Source organism: Protopterus annectens, chromosome 6.part0 (assembly GCF_019279795.1).
Source record: "Protopterus annectens isolate FY-2018-M chromosome 6.part0, PAN1.0, whole genome shotgun sequence".
NCBI lineage: Eukaryota > Metazoa > Chordata > Ceratodontiformes > Protopteridae > Protopterus > Protopterus annectens.
In genome coordinates this window covers 1,782,508,361-1,782,523,348 of record NC_056737.1, presented here as the reverse complement: position 1 = coordinate 1,782,523,348, position 14,988 = coordinate 1,782,508,361, and the positions used below count along the sequence as shown (strand labels likewise).

General features: G+C 35.8%; 1 protein-coding gene across 2 annotated transcripts in view; it reads left to right on the top strand.

The window, feature by feature from the left end:
• Nucleotides 1-14,988, top strand: part of CALCRL (calcitonin receptor like receptor) — a 932,649-nt gene that overhangs the window by 775,492 nt on the left and 142,169 nt on the right. The window lies entirely within an intron of this gene.

Below are 14,988 nucleotides of genomic sequence, written 5' to 3'. Positions count from 1 at the left end.
AGGTATTTTTTTTAAATTGTGTCAACCACTTTAGCACAAGGATATGTAATGGACCCTCTCCCATCAATAAGGGGTCTCATAGGTGGATCGCATAAATTTTTGTGAACCTTAGGAATACCAAATAATTCTAGGCCAAGGGAGTGAAATAAAGTTGAAGGTGTCAATATCTATCATTGACTCAATGAACAAGTCATTAAAATAGCTTTTAATATGGCTGTATGCTGTATTAACTTCATTTAGTGAAGCTTTTGAGTATGCCTCACTAAGTGACAGGGAATGGATCTTCCTGTTGTAATCAACCTGATCAAAAATAGCTGCCCCTCCACCCTTATCTGGTTTTATCACTCTAACAGAAGATGTTCTCAACAAGTGTAACATTTCTTTTTCATGCAAGGTAATATTAGACTTCTTGTTAGAAACACCGAATCTAGGTTCTGTTGAAAAGTGTCTAAAGTCAAGTTCACACACTTGTTCAAACATTCTTAATGTTGGGTGTAAAGGTGGATTAAAGGTGCTTGGGACTCTTAAACCTTGGTTAGAGTTCACTGTATTGCCAAAAAGCACCATAAGGTTCAACTTTCTCACAAAAAGCTTCAGGTCAAAAGTTAGTTCCACAAGGTCTGGAGGTCTACTTGGAACAAAGGTGTTACCCTTTGATAGTAGATCGATTAACACAGGGTTGATTCTCATAGAAGAATAATTAAAAATTTTAAAGACTCCTGTTGAATTCGCAATTATATTAATAGTGGGACCATCACCCTCAGTTATTTCCTGAATATGTTGTTTCATTTGGTCCTTTGGTTTTTCTGGTTGTGATTTAAGTTCTTTTTTGGAATTGTACCTGTCTGATTGCCATCCTGAAAATTTTGACTCGATCTGTTGCTACCAGTACTGTTACCATTATGATGGCCCGAATAGATGCTAGTTTTGTAAATCTGGTTACGGATCCGTTCACTCCGTCTCACAGGACTGTCACTCGACACTAAATCTACAGAGTCTAAGTTATCTATATTGTTATTGATATTGTTCTCACTAGTAGGTTGTGTCTGAGATGTATTCATTAAAGCAAACGCCACTTGTGCAGAAGATGGTTTAGGATATGCATTGCCATTGTTGTAAGCATTTTTGTCCCTGTTGATTTTCTTAGCTTTATTTTGTTTGTCTGTCCAACAGTTGGTCAATGCTAAAAAAATCTTTCATAGTCATATTTGTACCTTGAAAAGTCAAAATGCGAGGTAATGTCCATATTCAAAGCTGAAACCCCTTTAGTAAGGATGTCAATATGAGTCTTATAATGTTTAATCATAAGGTTCATTAAATCGAAACCCTGTTGGTCAAATAACGTGATAAGCTCTAGGTGAAAAGGTGAGTCAGCAATTAGCCCCGTAGGGTATTGATGGTGTCTTAACCCGTTTGGAACTATATGTTGCTCCAAACAAGTGTTAAAATAAGTTACTTCAAGCTGAAGTTTCTTTAACTTCAGCAGTTTAATATCAAATAGTTTTAGTTTGTCACTGAGTGACTGAGGACTAACCTGTTGGTTGTTGTTAGAACTAGCCGGTCGCTCCTGGTTAATACCATTGCCAAACGCCAACTTGGCTGTGTTTGTTATCCATTTCTTAAATGCTGGAGCACCAGTAAGCCCTGTTCTGTGGTAAAGCCCATTTCTTTGTTTGTCCAAATGCTGGAAAGCAGTGACTGTTGTTGAACCTGGTGTTCTTTGTGCTGCTGGAATTAAGTCGCCACTAGATTCTTGAGTCACTTGAATGCCTTCGATGTTATGTAAATTGGCCACTAAAGCAGTGTAGGAAACACCAGGTTCAGCTGACCATTGCCCTGGTCGTATTGAAGGGCTCCCATTTATTTGCACATCATTAGTCCCAATGGAATTGTTGTTATGGCCATCCTGGAAAGAACGTTGTTGGGATAAAGAGACATCCATTTTATCCAGCCTGGTGGAAAAAATGTCCATACATTGGTTCATTGCATTAAAGAGAGCTGTGAGGTTGTCTTTTAAAGCTCAAACGTCTGTGGGGTTGTCTTTTAAAACTCAAAAGTCTGATTAGGTAGACCTAGGAGAGAAGTATGCCATTCATGTAAGAATAATTGAGAGCACAGTATCCTTTAGTTAATTATTATTAAAAGTTATGTTAGGTTTAATTATTATTTTTTATTGTGTTTATAAGTTTATATTAGTAGCCATTATTTTTGAACTGTTGTATATCCAATTTGGTCTAATCTTTCTCAACTGAGAGGTTTGTATAGTTTAATGATGCACTACCTGTTGACGTTTTTCTACTTAGCAACAGTATAATATGAATATAAGGAAAGTGGACTTTCCTTCACTGCCTTAGCTGCAATAATGATAGGGATTCCTTTATTTACAACTACTTTAGCTGTGCTTTATTTGTAAATGTTTTATATGTACGCTGGTGACATGAGTTTATGTGCTGTTATATTGCATTATTTCATTAATGATTTGATTATCTAATGGTCATGGTTTTTTAATGGTTAACTGATCAGCTGATTGTTGTTCATGTGATTTTTTTACTATTTAAACTTGTAAGGAATTTGTTTTATGTAATCTGATGAAGTTGCCGTATTTACGACAACGAAAAGCGTTTCATTTAAATTAAAACAGTGAACTTTTTACGTGCTTCGCTTTTTGTTGGAGATTCATTTGTTGTCTGTATAAAGCCTGATTGCAATAGTGATATCAAGTGAAGTATAATGACCTTTAGTCTATTGGCAAATATTGCTGTGTATATCTTGATATCTATATTTGTTATATTCATAAGGGCTTTAGTCCCATTGTTTGTAGTATGAGACTGGTCTGTTGCTGTTTTTAAGGATTAAAATTGTTTTAGACCTGTTTAAACATAGATCCAAAATCCAAAATACCATATTTTTAATTTTAGTAAACATTTTGCCAGTATCACTATATTATAGAATTACCACACGTCCCAAGGAGGATATATCCTATTTGGACAGTAGTGTCCTGCACACACAAAAAAATAAATAAATAAAAATAAAGAACAGAAAATGTCCTGACATGTTAGGACAAACCCTTTTTCTTAGATTTTCTCTAATATTTATACAAAAATATTTTTTTATCTGAAACATATAAAGGTTATATGAAACAACATAAGACAACTCAAATTCTGTAGCTGTAAGCTTTCATTAAAAAAAAAAAAAAAAAAAAAAAAAAAAAAACTAAAGTATGTTCCCATGTGAAATGTCCTACTCTGGGCCTGTTAAAAAGTGGCAGCCATATTATAAAATAGTAAGAAATGGTATTACAAAATTGTGAGGTATACTCATCTGGCCAGGTGCTTTATTAGCTTATTGCTTTCTTGATGTCCAAGGCTTGAACTAGTTTTGAAAAGGAATGTTGCTTTTCCAGAAAAAAACAATTTGGTTTATGTAACTGGTTGTTTTATCTCTGGGTGTATTATTTGTATCATCATTGTAAAGATTCATAAACTCTTTAACTAGGAATAATGTATGATATAGCCTCATTTGCACTATTTATTGTTTTATTTCAGTTTTGGAAATTTTGGATGACACAGTTCGAATTTTTATTAATCTTGCTAGCAATTTACACGCAGTCTGAGCCTATTCTCAATAATGCATTAAAACTCTAGTTTCATGCCATGTTAATCATGATATATATATATATATATATATATATATATATATATATATATATATATATATATATATATATATATATATATATATATATATATATATATATATATATATATATATATATATATATATATATTATATATATATATATCCACATATATAGTGCACAAACCAATGGCTAACCCCAAGTGAAGCTGTGCATGGACTGTAGATTCCAAACACACAAAATTCCCCTAGCACTAGCTCTCACCAGCTCATAGAATGAACGTTCAATAGTAATAATCCACACCACATGGCCATAAATTCACCTTTTAATAAAGATGAAACACAAAATACACTCTTCAGTGCAAAATACGCTCTTCAATACCCATTACACTTTTCAGTGCACAAATAATATCTCTAATAAGGCTCAGCTTCTATACTGGCTGATGTGAAAAGTTTTTGCATAAATTTGAACTTAAAGTATTATTACAATAATAGACCTGGAAATGTAGTGGAACCCACATTTAAAATTAAAAAGTCTACTTTACAACCTCCTTACCACCCAGTAGTAAAGTTATTTGAAGAATGTATTTTACGTGACTTGCACTTAAATCAGAATAGTATTTTCAGAAATTATAGTACTAATCTGACATCTGATCAGTGGATAGTTTTGCAAAATTTACAGGATAAAGATGATCTTGTGGTGGTAAAAGCAGATAAAGGAGGGGCTATTGTTTTGTGGGAATCTACTAATTATGATATGGAAGTCATGAGACAGCTGAATGACGTTACATCTTATATCAGATTATCATTTGACCCAGGGCAAGGTTTCAGATTTACAGTGGACAAATTTCTGGAGACATGGTTTTAGAGGGTATGTTATCAAAGGAGATTAGTGAACAAATTAAGATGGATGACTCTGAACCATTGTATTTTATATACCCTGCCTAAAATTCATAAAACTGTAGTTAATCCCCCTGGAAGACCTATAGTTTCCAGCAGAGGCTATTTGACTGAACCTTTATCCAAATTTCTGGAAAAACAATTAAAACCATTGCTGCCCATGATAATGGCTAGGATAAAGGACAGTAATGAGTTTGTGAAATTGATAAATGACATCCAGGTACCAGTACATGCATATTTATGCACATTACATGTTCAGTCATTATATATGAGCATTCCACATGAAAGTGGATTAAGAGTGGTAAAATATTGGGCAGAAAGGTCAGGACTATATAGTGACAAACAGATCGTATTTCCACTCAAAGCATTGGGGTTGATCTTGGAACATAATGCCTTTTTTACAGGAATGATTGGTACTTACAGATTAGAGATACAGCCATGGGTACTAATTTTGCACCCATATATGCAGATTTATTCTTGGGCTATCTGGAAGACAGATTGATGTACCATGAGGGAAATCGGTATAAACAACTTATAAACATGTAGCACGGATTTTTGGATGACTGTTGGTGTATATGGATAGGATCTATGGAAACATGGGGTGAATTTGTTGCTTACCTAAATGCAAACAGTCTGGATATCAAATTCATTGGAAAAATTCAGTCATTCAATATACATTTCTTAGATGTGAATGTTTCAAAACTAATACATGTCACGACGGCCACAAGTTTGTTTAGGAATCCAGTCATGAAAAATTCCATTTTAGATGCCAACAGTTGTCATCCAGCCCATGTTAAAAATAATATACCCAAGGCACAATTTTTGAGATTGAGATGTCTATGTAGCACTGACCAATGTTTTGAGGAAGAAGCCATGAAAATGGAATATAGATTCCAAAAGAGCTGATACTCTAGGGAGTTGATTTCTAAAGCTCATGAATTTAGTAATAAATAGGAAAGGAAAACATTGTTAAGATCGGAGAATGAATGAAGGGTAGAAAGTATGGATACAAAGAAGTTAAGATTTATTACTACTTTTGGGTCAAACACATTTAAAGTTAAGGAAATCATCCAGAAATATTGGGCAGTTTTAAAGTCTGACTCCTTTTTTGAGGATTTACTGGAGGAACAATGCCAGTTTGGATATAGAAGAGGAAGAAATATAGGTCAACATTTGAATAAATATAAAAAAAGTTCATTTATGGGACAAGTGTCTAAGAATATAACATTTAGGGGCAGTACTTTTTGTGGAAACTGTGTTTATAGTAAAGTGGTATCTAAAACCAAGTCTTTCACATCAGTCAACACTATGAAGTTATTTGACATCAAGACCTTAATCACATGTAATACAGATTGGATAGTATATATGGCAATATGTAAATGTGGATCATTTTATGTGAGACAAACTTTGAGGCCTTTTAAACAGAGAATGGCTACACACATCAGTGATATAAACTGTAAAAGAGTGCATAGTGCATTGTATAAGCATTATCTAGAACATGTGGGGGTACACTTCATATGTGTGGGTATAGATAGAGTTCAAGGTGATGGGTTATCAATAATTAAAAAAACACAAAATTTTAGATAGGAAAGAAAAAACTTGGATACTCAAATTAGGGGGATTGTATAAGCCAGGATTAAATGAGAATTTGTAATAAACTAAATTAACTGTTTTTCTATGACAATGGGGTAGTTAGGAAATAAAAATATATAAAATAAAAAAGATCACTGTGGTTTTAAATAAGTAAGCAATGGTGGTGCAGCAGTAGCATTGTCGCCTCACAGCAAGAGGTTCTCCCATTCAATTCTCGGCTGGAGCGCCTTCTGTGTGGAGTCTGCATGTCCTCTCCATGGTCGCGTGGCATTCGAATGACATGCGTGAATGGGCATGCCTTCTTTGAAGGTTGGACATTGGGCTGGCACCTCGGCACCATAAAAATCTACTGCCAATCATTAGTGGACCGGAGTTCCGCTGTGGTGACCCCCTAACTGGGAAAAGCCAAAAGAAGAACAAGAACTGTGGTTTTAAATAAATAATATATAAATAGGGAACATGTCACTTCCTGTTATACTTTACACTGAGGATGCCTATATGTTGAAACTGGTTTGTGTGGTAGTAGCTGAGCCTTATTTGAGATATTATTTGTGCACTGAAAAGTGTAATGGGTATTGAGGAGCATACTTTGCACTGAAGAGTGTATTTTGTGTTTCATCTTTATTAAAAGGTGATTTTATGGCCATGTGGTATGGATAATTACTATGGAACGTTCATTCTACAAGCTGGTGAGAGCTAGTGCTGTGGGAATTTTGTGTGTGTGTGTGTGTGTGTGTGTGTGTGTGTGTGTGTGTGTGTGTGTGTGTACATATATATATATATATATACATATATATACACACACACACACACATATATGGTTCTATGTCAGTTGATCAGATGATCGACTTTTTAGAAAGTCGAACTTTATATGGTCAAGACCACATGATCAACTTTCCAAAGAGCTGAACGAGACAAAACTACAAACATCTATGTTTTTTCAGAAAGGGGCAAGCCCCCCCTGCACCCCTGCCGTGCATCTGATATACACAAACTTTAAGATTGCACTACAGTTGGGATAGACTTTCTCACTGCCACTTGCACATTTCATCAAACTATCTAGTGCTGCCAGAATCCTGACCCTAACCTTAAAGACTCCCACCCAGTCCCATTTCCCTAAGACTAACCTTAAAGACTCCATTTGCTCTCTAAACCTAAAAATCTCCTTTCTACTTCCTAATCCTAAACTTCCCAGTTGCTCCCTTAACCTAAGAGCTCCTTCCCCTCCATAACTCTTATGAAGTCCCCAGTCACTCCCTAAATTGAAAATCCTCTTGCCCTTCTTACTGAGCCCAAGCCAACTTCTATAACTAGCACATGAGCAGCTCTAGTTACTGTGTGGCTGCTGTTTGGTTGAACTCACGTTCGAGTTTGACCAGGAGCAGTTGACTGCATTGGCTACAAGGTGCACAAGTCCCTAGCATTGACAGATTTATCTTTAAGTACTTGAGAGGGACATTAGGGCTTGTTGTGTTCCCATTTAATGCTGTTTGTAAATATTTTGATTTTCAGATACATTGTTATGATTTAAAATGTGCCAGTAATTTTAGTTCAGTTATTTTTTATTTATTTTATGTCGTTTTACCTTTGTTACTTATTTATTTAATTAGTTAGTAATAAGAGGTTTTCTTTGCTCATGAACAGTTCTCTAATTTGAGGTTTAAGGCAGTTCTGTGAATATCAGGTCTTATCTCAATTTTGTATATGTTTTCATAAAATTCATTTAGGTGTACTTCTAGTTCTTTCTTAACTTCCTTTTTCTTTAATAATTTGGGAGTATAACGTCCTTTATCAGCCAAATTTTCTATATTTATGTATATTTTATATATCTAGACAGAGGTGTCCGTACACTGTCTGTCCTACATTGCCTCCCGCCAGTCAGTATCCACTTACTCTCTTCCCACTATCAGGTCATTTCCATCTCGTCACGCATTTCTTATTATACATCAACAGATGATACTCTACTGTCTAGAATTTGTGTCTTTGGCCTGATATTATACTTACCGTCTGCAGTATGTGCCTCTTTTACTCTTCGCTGATTTCATGTTTTAGTCAAAAGCTGTTCAAATGTAATGGCCTGTACTCAGCCTACACTCTCATATGCAAACTGAACTACTAATTTGTGCATTTCCATACCTGCCCACCCTTCCCTTTTCATTTCTCTGTATATTCTTCACTGCATCTGCTTACTGTGCCTGCTCCTTTTTCCTAAACTTTCACTGTAGTATCTCCTCATTTGCCAGATTGATGTCTGTCGTAAATCAAATGCACTTTCTTGCTTGCCATCCAACTAATTATGTTGCTTAAAGGACCAGGGGTTCTGATTGTGCCCCTCAGGCTGCCTCTTCTACCTGTAGTTTTACTTCCAGTATTAAACTATGTCACCATCTTCCAAGTGAACTTTCTTTTTTATAGGAATAAGCATGTCAGATTTAGGGTGGCTATCATTTGCTGTTAGGTATCTCCAATGTCTGAATTTCCTTATCTCTTAACATTCTGTTCCTCTTCTGAGTAGTTCACAAGTGGCAATGTTTGCAAAGGAGCTTTTTCCTTTCTTCTAAATTGAACAGCCCACTGCAGTCACTGCTGGTTCAACCTCTGTTCATTACAGACTTCTGTGTTGGCTCATTTTAATCATTGAGTGTTTTGGTTTCCATGAATTATGTCCCTATCCCTCGCAGTTTCTGCTGTTTGAGGTCTTCTCCTGACACCTTTCTTTCTGGGTAACTATCACTTCTATTGATGCTTGAGTCACCGTATTCTACCATTTTTCACTTTGGGCCACCCATAGAAGGCTTTCTTCCTCTTTCTTCTTCCTATCAGGGTGTCACTCCGCTATCTGCTTCAGACTTGTTGTTGTATCCATCTATAGTCACTCTCAGATATCCCTTTCTTGTTGTCAAGGGATTTTGCTAGTAATAGCATCTGTTTGTCTAGCCCTTATTTAAATTTCTGTCATTCCACATACTTGAGAGATGGCTTTACACCTATTGGCCTAGAGTTACTGCATTATCTTCCCCAGAATCTCTCAGACTTAAAATTATTGGTCCTTCCTCATTGTGGCTAGGTGTACTGTCTATCTTTTTCACTTAAAAACTGAGAGAGACAGAAAGAGAAAGCTAGCTTTACCACTCCCAACAGTAGATCAACAGCTGCCATCATCTCCATTCGTCATTCACCAAGTCTAACAGACCCACCTTAACTCCCCTTGAGCTAACATATCCCACCTTAAGGGATAATGAGAAGACTGAGGGTGCTGGTGCAAAGTTGTACTGCTACCACAAAGTGTGCCCTAACCCCATTCCAGCATGCCACAGTCTTGTTAGCACCTTACTTGCTGCCTAAGAAAGTGCCTGCACACTTCCAGTCATAGGCAACCTCCTGACCAAGTAGTATACTACCTGCAGCATGCAGCTTGCCACAATCTTAATTCTGCTATCACAGTTAGCCTAGGCAGCTGCTTTCTTCCTAGCAGCTGCTATCTTCCTAGAAGGGGCAAGCTGATATCAGCCACTCAATCCATTCCTGCCCCAATGTCTGCTTCCCCCAGCTTCCTTTAGCACTAACGCCACTAGTTAAATGCGTGTTATCTGGAGCACAAAAAGCGTTTCATCCCTCAGCTCTGCATGGCTAGATCACCAGCTAGAATACTTTGTATCTTCAAAATATCTGTTACAGAGTCATGCTAGCATAAATGCATAAAAGTCAGGCACCATCTTAATTGTTTAGACATCATTTAGTATTTCTGTCTTTCTGGGTGGCAAGATTATGCCATGGATGTTTAACTGTGCAGCTTATAGTGCAGCTGCCATGCTTAAGGTGCCCTTCAGCCCTCCATCATTAATCACTGGATCTGAGAGAGGCAAAGACTATACACTCTATTAATGAAAGACACACTGTAGCTCAGTATCTTTTATTTACTCTGATACTCCTTTTAGGCACAGAAGGTTTTTATTTTTGCCTTGCTGCTTCTTCGTGTTTTCCATGTCTGATTCCAGGAGTTTAATTATTTTGAAGTAGGCTACCAGAGCATTCTCTGTTATGTTTGACTTTCTTAATTACAAACTGAACTTTGGTTTGTACTTCTATTTGATGATGTTGACACCCACTTCACCTTTCAAGTACCAGGCATTCTGTGCCATCCCTAATAATACTTCAAGATCTTTCATTATTACCTCCCTAAATGATTGGGATGGGAATAACTCTGCATTTGAATTATTTGTATTTCTTTAAAACTGAGCATGCTTAACACCTTAAGGAGATTTAGTTCAATTTTTAGACAATTCTGGTGTGGAATGCCAGCCAAAAATGTAAAACTTGCTTGCCATCTTAAAGGAGTGTACACAAACACCCCCCCCCCCCTACACCCACACACACAATCATTTAATGCATAAACAGGGAATTTTCCATTTGATATTTTGGAACTTATCGTTTCTCCATTCTGTTAATTAAGGATTAGTCCAGATAAAATCACTTTAGCTAGCAGCTCTAAGAGACTTACTCTCTGATACCCTTCATGTGAGAGGAATAAAGATGACTTGTTGAAGTTTAAACTAGTTTATTTTCCATTCTGGTAATTAAAATATAGCATTAAACCTTGTTAGAGTTGGAAGGTCACCTGTATTCTTTTCTTGGGACAGCAGTCGTTTTTACAGCTATACTGTCATTTGATAATATAGCATGAGAAGCAATATTGTTCATATTTTAAGAAAATTGACTGTAGGGATGTTTTTATTCTTCCAGTAATCTTCTTATCATAACACTGCATGGGGTGATTTTAAGGATTCTAAGCTATATCCACATGAATATTGTATTATTAGTTATGCCTTGGCTAAAAATAGTAACTCCTTAGAATCAAGCAGTGCATCATTAATGACATCAGACAATTGTACAGGTATCTGGAGAGGCCATCTTTCATGTTGCTTTTATACAATCAATATTTCTGCCATGGATTTTTAAATATGTTTTGAGTACTATTATTTTGTGAAAAAGGATATCAGTTTTTAAATGTAACTTATCAGACAAAATGGCTGTTGTTCTTCATGTCCATTATAGCTGTCATATGTTCAGAGTCTGTGTAGTTTTATTTAACAATCTCTGTATTTTTATTCCTACAGAATAGTTAGACTTACTGAAAAGTAAAACTGTTGTATGATGTCTTTATTATCTGTTTTACAGTTGGCGTTAATTTAGACATGGATGGGAGTAACATGAATACATTTCTCATTCCTGGCAAGCTACATTTAGTTTCTGCTGCACTTTCAGTATCAGCAAAGTCCTAAATATATTCCCATGTTATCCTTGTATAGACATAGCTCACACTATAATAGTTCCCAGACACTATCTTATGGGCGACTCCTCAGTCTGAGGTCCCCATTACAGTCTTGTGTGCTCTGAGGCAGCGTGCAAATCAATGACGAGACAGAGTTCCTTAAGTGAAAAAAAATTGTTATAATACAGAAGTAAGTTTCTTCTTCCAGGACCCTTTTCTGCTTCTACTTTTAGCACAAAGGACAATTCATTAGACCCCATACCCTAATGCATTTGATAGTGAATTAGTCCCTTTCCAACAGACTTTCCAAAGACATTTGGTTGTCTTTTAGGGACTGTTTCAGTTGTTAGTGCTGACAAAATTGCTGTGTCCTGTGTCTGAGGCCTCAGAGGGTATTAAACCTCTCATGTGATATGAGCATTAAAGCTTGTGATACATAACATTACAATACCCCTAGATGTTCTTCACATTCACCTGGATGTAACTTTTTTGGTACCTCTTAAAAAGCATAATACATTTGTTTGTAAAGCATACTGGTAGATAAGCTTAGTGCTTAAGACAAGTTACTACTGCTTGATGTAATCTATTGAGTTAGAGTTCCACAACATCATTTTGGAAAATGTGACTGAACAAATCACCTCATTATATCAAAAGCAGCAAATCTCAAATGAAAAGAGTCAGCTGGGTTGGACTGGTTGTGTATAATTAGTAGAGTCCCAAATACACTGTATCTTGGACACTGATACTGCAGTTTCACTATACTTTGATGGGGTGCAAGAAAGTTTCAAAACCTTTGATAAGCATTCATTTCAAGATCTATTTTATTTGTGTGTGTATGTGTGTGTGTGTGTGTGTGTGTGTGTGTGTGTGTGTGTGTGTGTGTGTGTGTGAGTGTGTGTGTGTGTGTGTGTGTGTGTGTGTGTGTGTGTACTCAGAATAGTAACTTTTTGATAGGAATCCTTCCTTTAAATTTTATGGCTTTGCTGTGCTTCTTGTGGCCTTAGTTGCTTCATTTTATATACTCAGTTTCGTTGTTAGCATTTAATATAATTACTGACTTTTTTTCTTGAAGGATTTCAGCCATTCTGTTTTCTTTTTTTTTTGTTCTCTTGGATTTCACAAGGGATTGTTAATTTGTTGACCTATATCATCAATAGTCACAGGATTTTATAGTTTCAGATGGCTGGCACAGAGTGATAGAAAGCAGAGAAATGTATCATACTTCCCTTTCTATTCTATTTCAACCTAAGCTGCAGTGGTTTTGAAGAAAAAAATGCAGAACTGTTTAGGTTTCTGAATCATGCTGCTTGAAAACTGACAAATACAACTCCTTGTTCTATCTGTGGCAAGATGTTAATTTGCACAGCAGTAGAAATGATTGATTTCAATAATGTCTTTCTTTCATAGTTCTCATGGATGTCATTCAATTTAGGGCCACTGTAAGTTTCACAGTGTGGACTGATTCTTCCTGCTAATCCAGTCCACAGAAGTTATGTCAAAAACTGATGACGAAGCCCAGGCCACACTTACCACCACATTGCTGCATTCCAAACCCAACCAATTCTCACCATAAATCTTAAACCCACTGATGTCACAAAACATGCCATTAAAAAAAAAATTAAAAAAATTACCTAAAAAGAATGCTAATTACAAACTATCATGGCATTGTGACCTACAGTAACCTTAACGTGTCCATGACATTCCATCTCTTTAAGAAAATATGCCCTGATTATCAAGTAAAAAACACACTAGAGAAACTTGATATTTCTACACTTCTCTCGTTGACAAAACTTAGCTACTATGGGAACAGGGAACATTATCATCACAGCCTATTGGGTGACTTCACAGAGTACGTGTGTGACAGAGCCTTATTAAAAAAGCACCAACTTCAAATGAAAGTTCTGAAGCAAAATTCATGGTTATAAGTATATGTAAAATAGAGGAACAGCAGTTACTGGTGTAACTCTGTTTCTATTTTTGGGCATGGAAGAGAGGGGAAGGTCAGAAGGGATATGTTGGGCACAAATTTTCTAATAACCACAAAAAATCACTGTGGAAGTCCAATGAAGGGAGAGAACATAAAGGAAACTGACGGAGATATTAAGGAGCATCTTTAGAGAGGAAAACAAAGTAACACTTCCGAGTTACATTTCTGCATGCTTTGTTTATTTTTCGTGCCCGATTCACGAACAAGCTTCCAGACCTGGAAGAACAAAGCATGCAGAAATGTAACTCGGAAGTGTTACTTTGTTTTCCTCTCTAAAGATGCTCCTTAATATCCCCGTCAGTAGTTGTGAAATACATCAAGTCAAAAGCTTGCTTGAAGGATAATATTCTACATCAGTAGAAGTGTGGAACAAAAACGTATTAGTGAGATTTACAGTGTTAGTGTATCTGTGTATATTCGTGCAGGATTTGTGCAATAAACTTGGTTTCCTTTATGTTCTCTCCCTTCATTGGACTTCCACAGTGATTTTTTTGTGGTTACCAGTTTGGGTTTTCGTTGTCATCTCTTTTTTATTTACTGTCACAAATTTTCTAATGGTAGATGCCTTTTTTACCTCATTCTAAGCATACGTTAGAGTTTGTAGATGTCACAAATAATAAGTATAAATGTTTTCAGTTTTGCCTTGTGTTAGATGACATGATACAAACACACTTTACATTACTGTACTTATAAATATTAGAATTGACTGGGTGACTGAAATGTCACATTTAGCTAATATTTTAATGCACAAGTGAGCCATAAAAAGATGGCCTAAGGAGGTATTAATATTTAAATGACACATTCTGTAGCAATCTTTGTGATCTTCTGCATAGGATTTGTTGTCTACGTTTTACATTTTTAAGTGAAAAGTCCTACTGGCCTGTGATTCTGAAAGCACACACACACACGTGTGTGTGTGTGTGTGTGTGTGTGTGTGTGTGTGTGTGTGTGTGTGTGTGTGTGTATGTGTGTATGTTTTTTGTCTGTGTGTAGCATGTAGATTTTTGTGTATGATACCTGAAATATCTGTTTTAACTTCCTTATTATTGTGTTATTATATCACCTCACTGCCACTTTGGGCATTGAGAGGACTCCTATAAATATTGTAATAATTTTTGTTGAAAATATTGTTTTGCAACTACTTTTGTATTGTGCATTGGAGCTTTTCTCCCCAGGCCTTCACTGAAAATGGGCTCTGTTCAGCCCAGTGAACCTTCCCAGTAAACAAATGTTAATAAAATAAATAAATAATAAATAAATATCTTGGTCTATTTAATTTGGGAACAGTGTTTATGATGATTGCCAATGTCATTCATATACTATCTTACTTAATCTTTTTGTCCTTTGTACATTTTTAGATATGTAGGCTAGTATATAAATAATTTCTTCAAAATAGTATAAGGTTTAATTTATTTGTAATTTTGAATCATACACAATTTTTTGTGAAAGAAGCACTTACTGTAAGTTTACAGACTTTCTTCCATATGTTCACAAGTATAGGAACAGTGTAATGCAATAATCAAATTCTTTTATCCCTAAACTTAGCCATGTAATATTTAGTGCAAATAATCAATATCATGTTATGTTCTGATGGGGATAT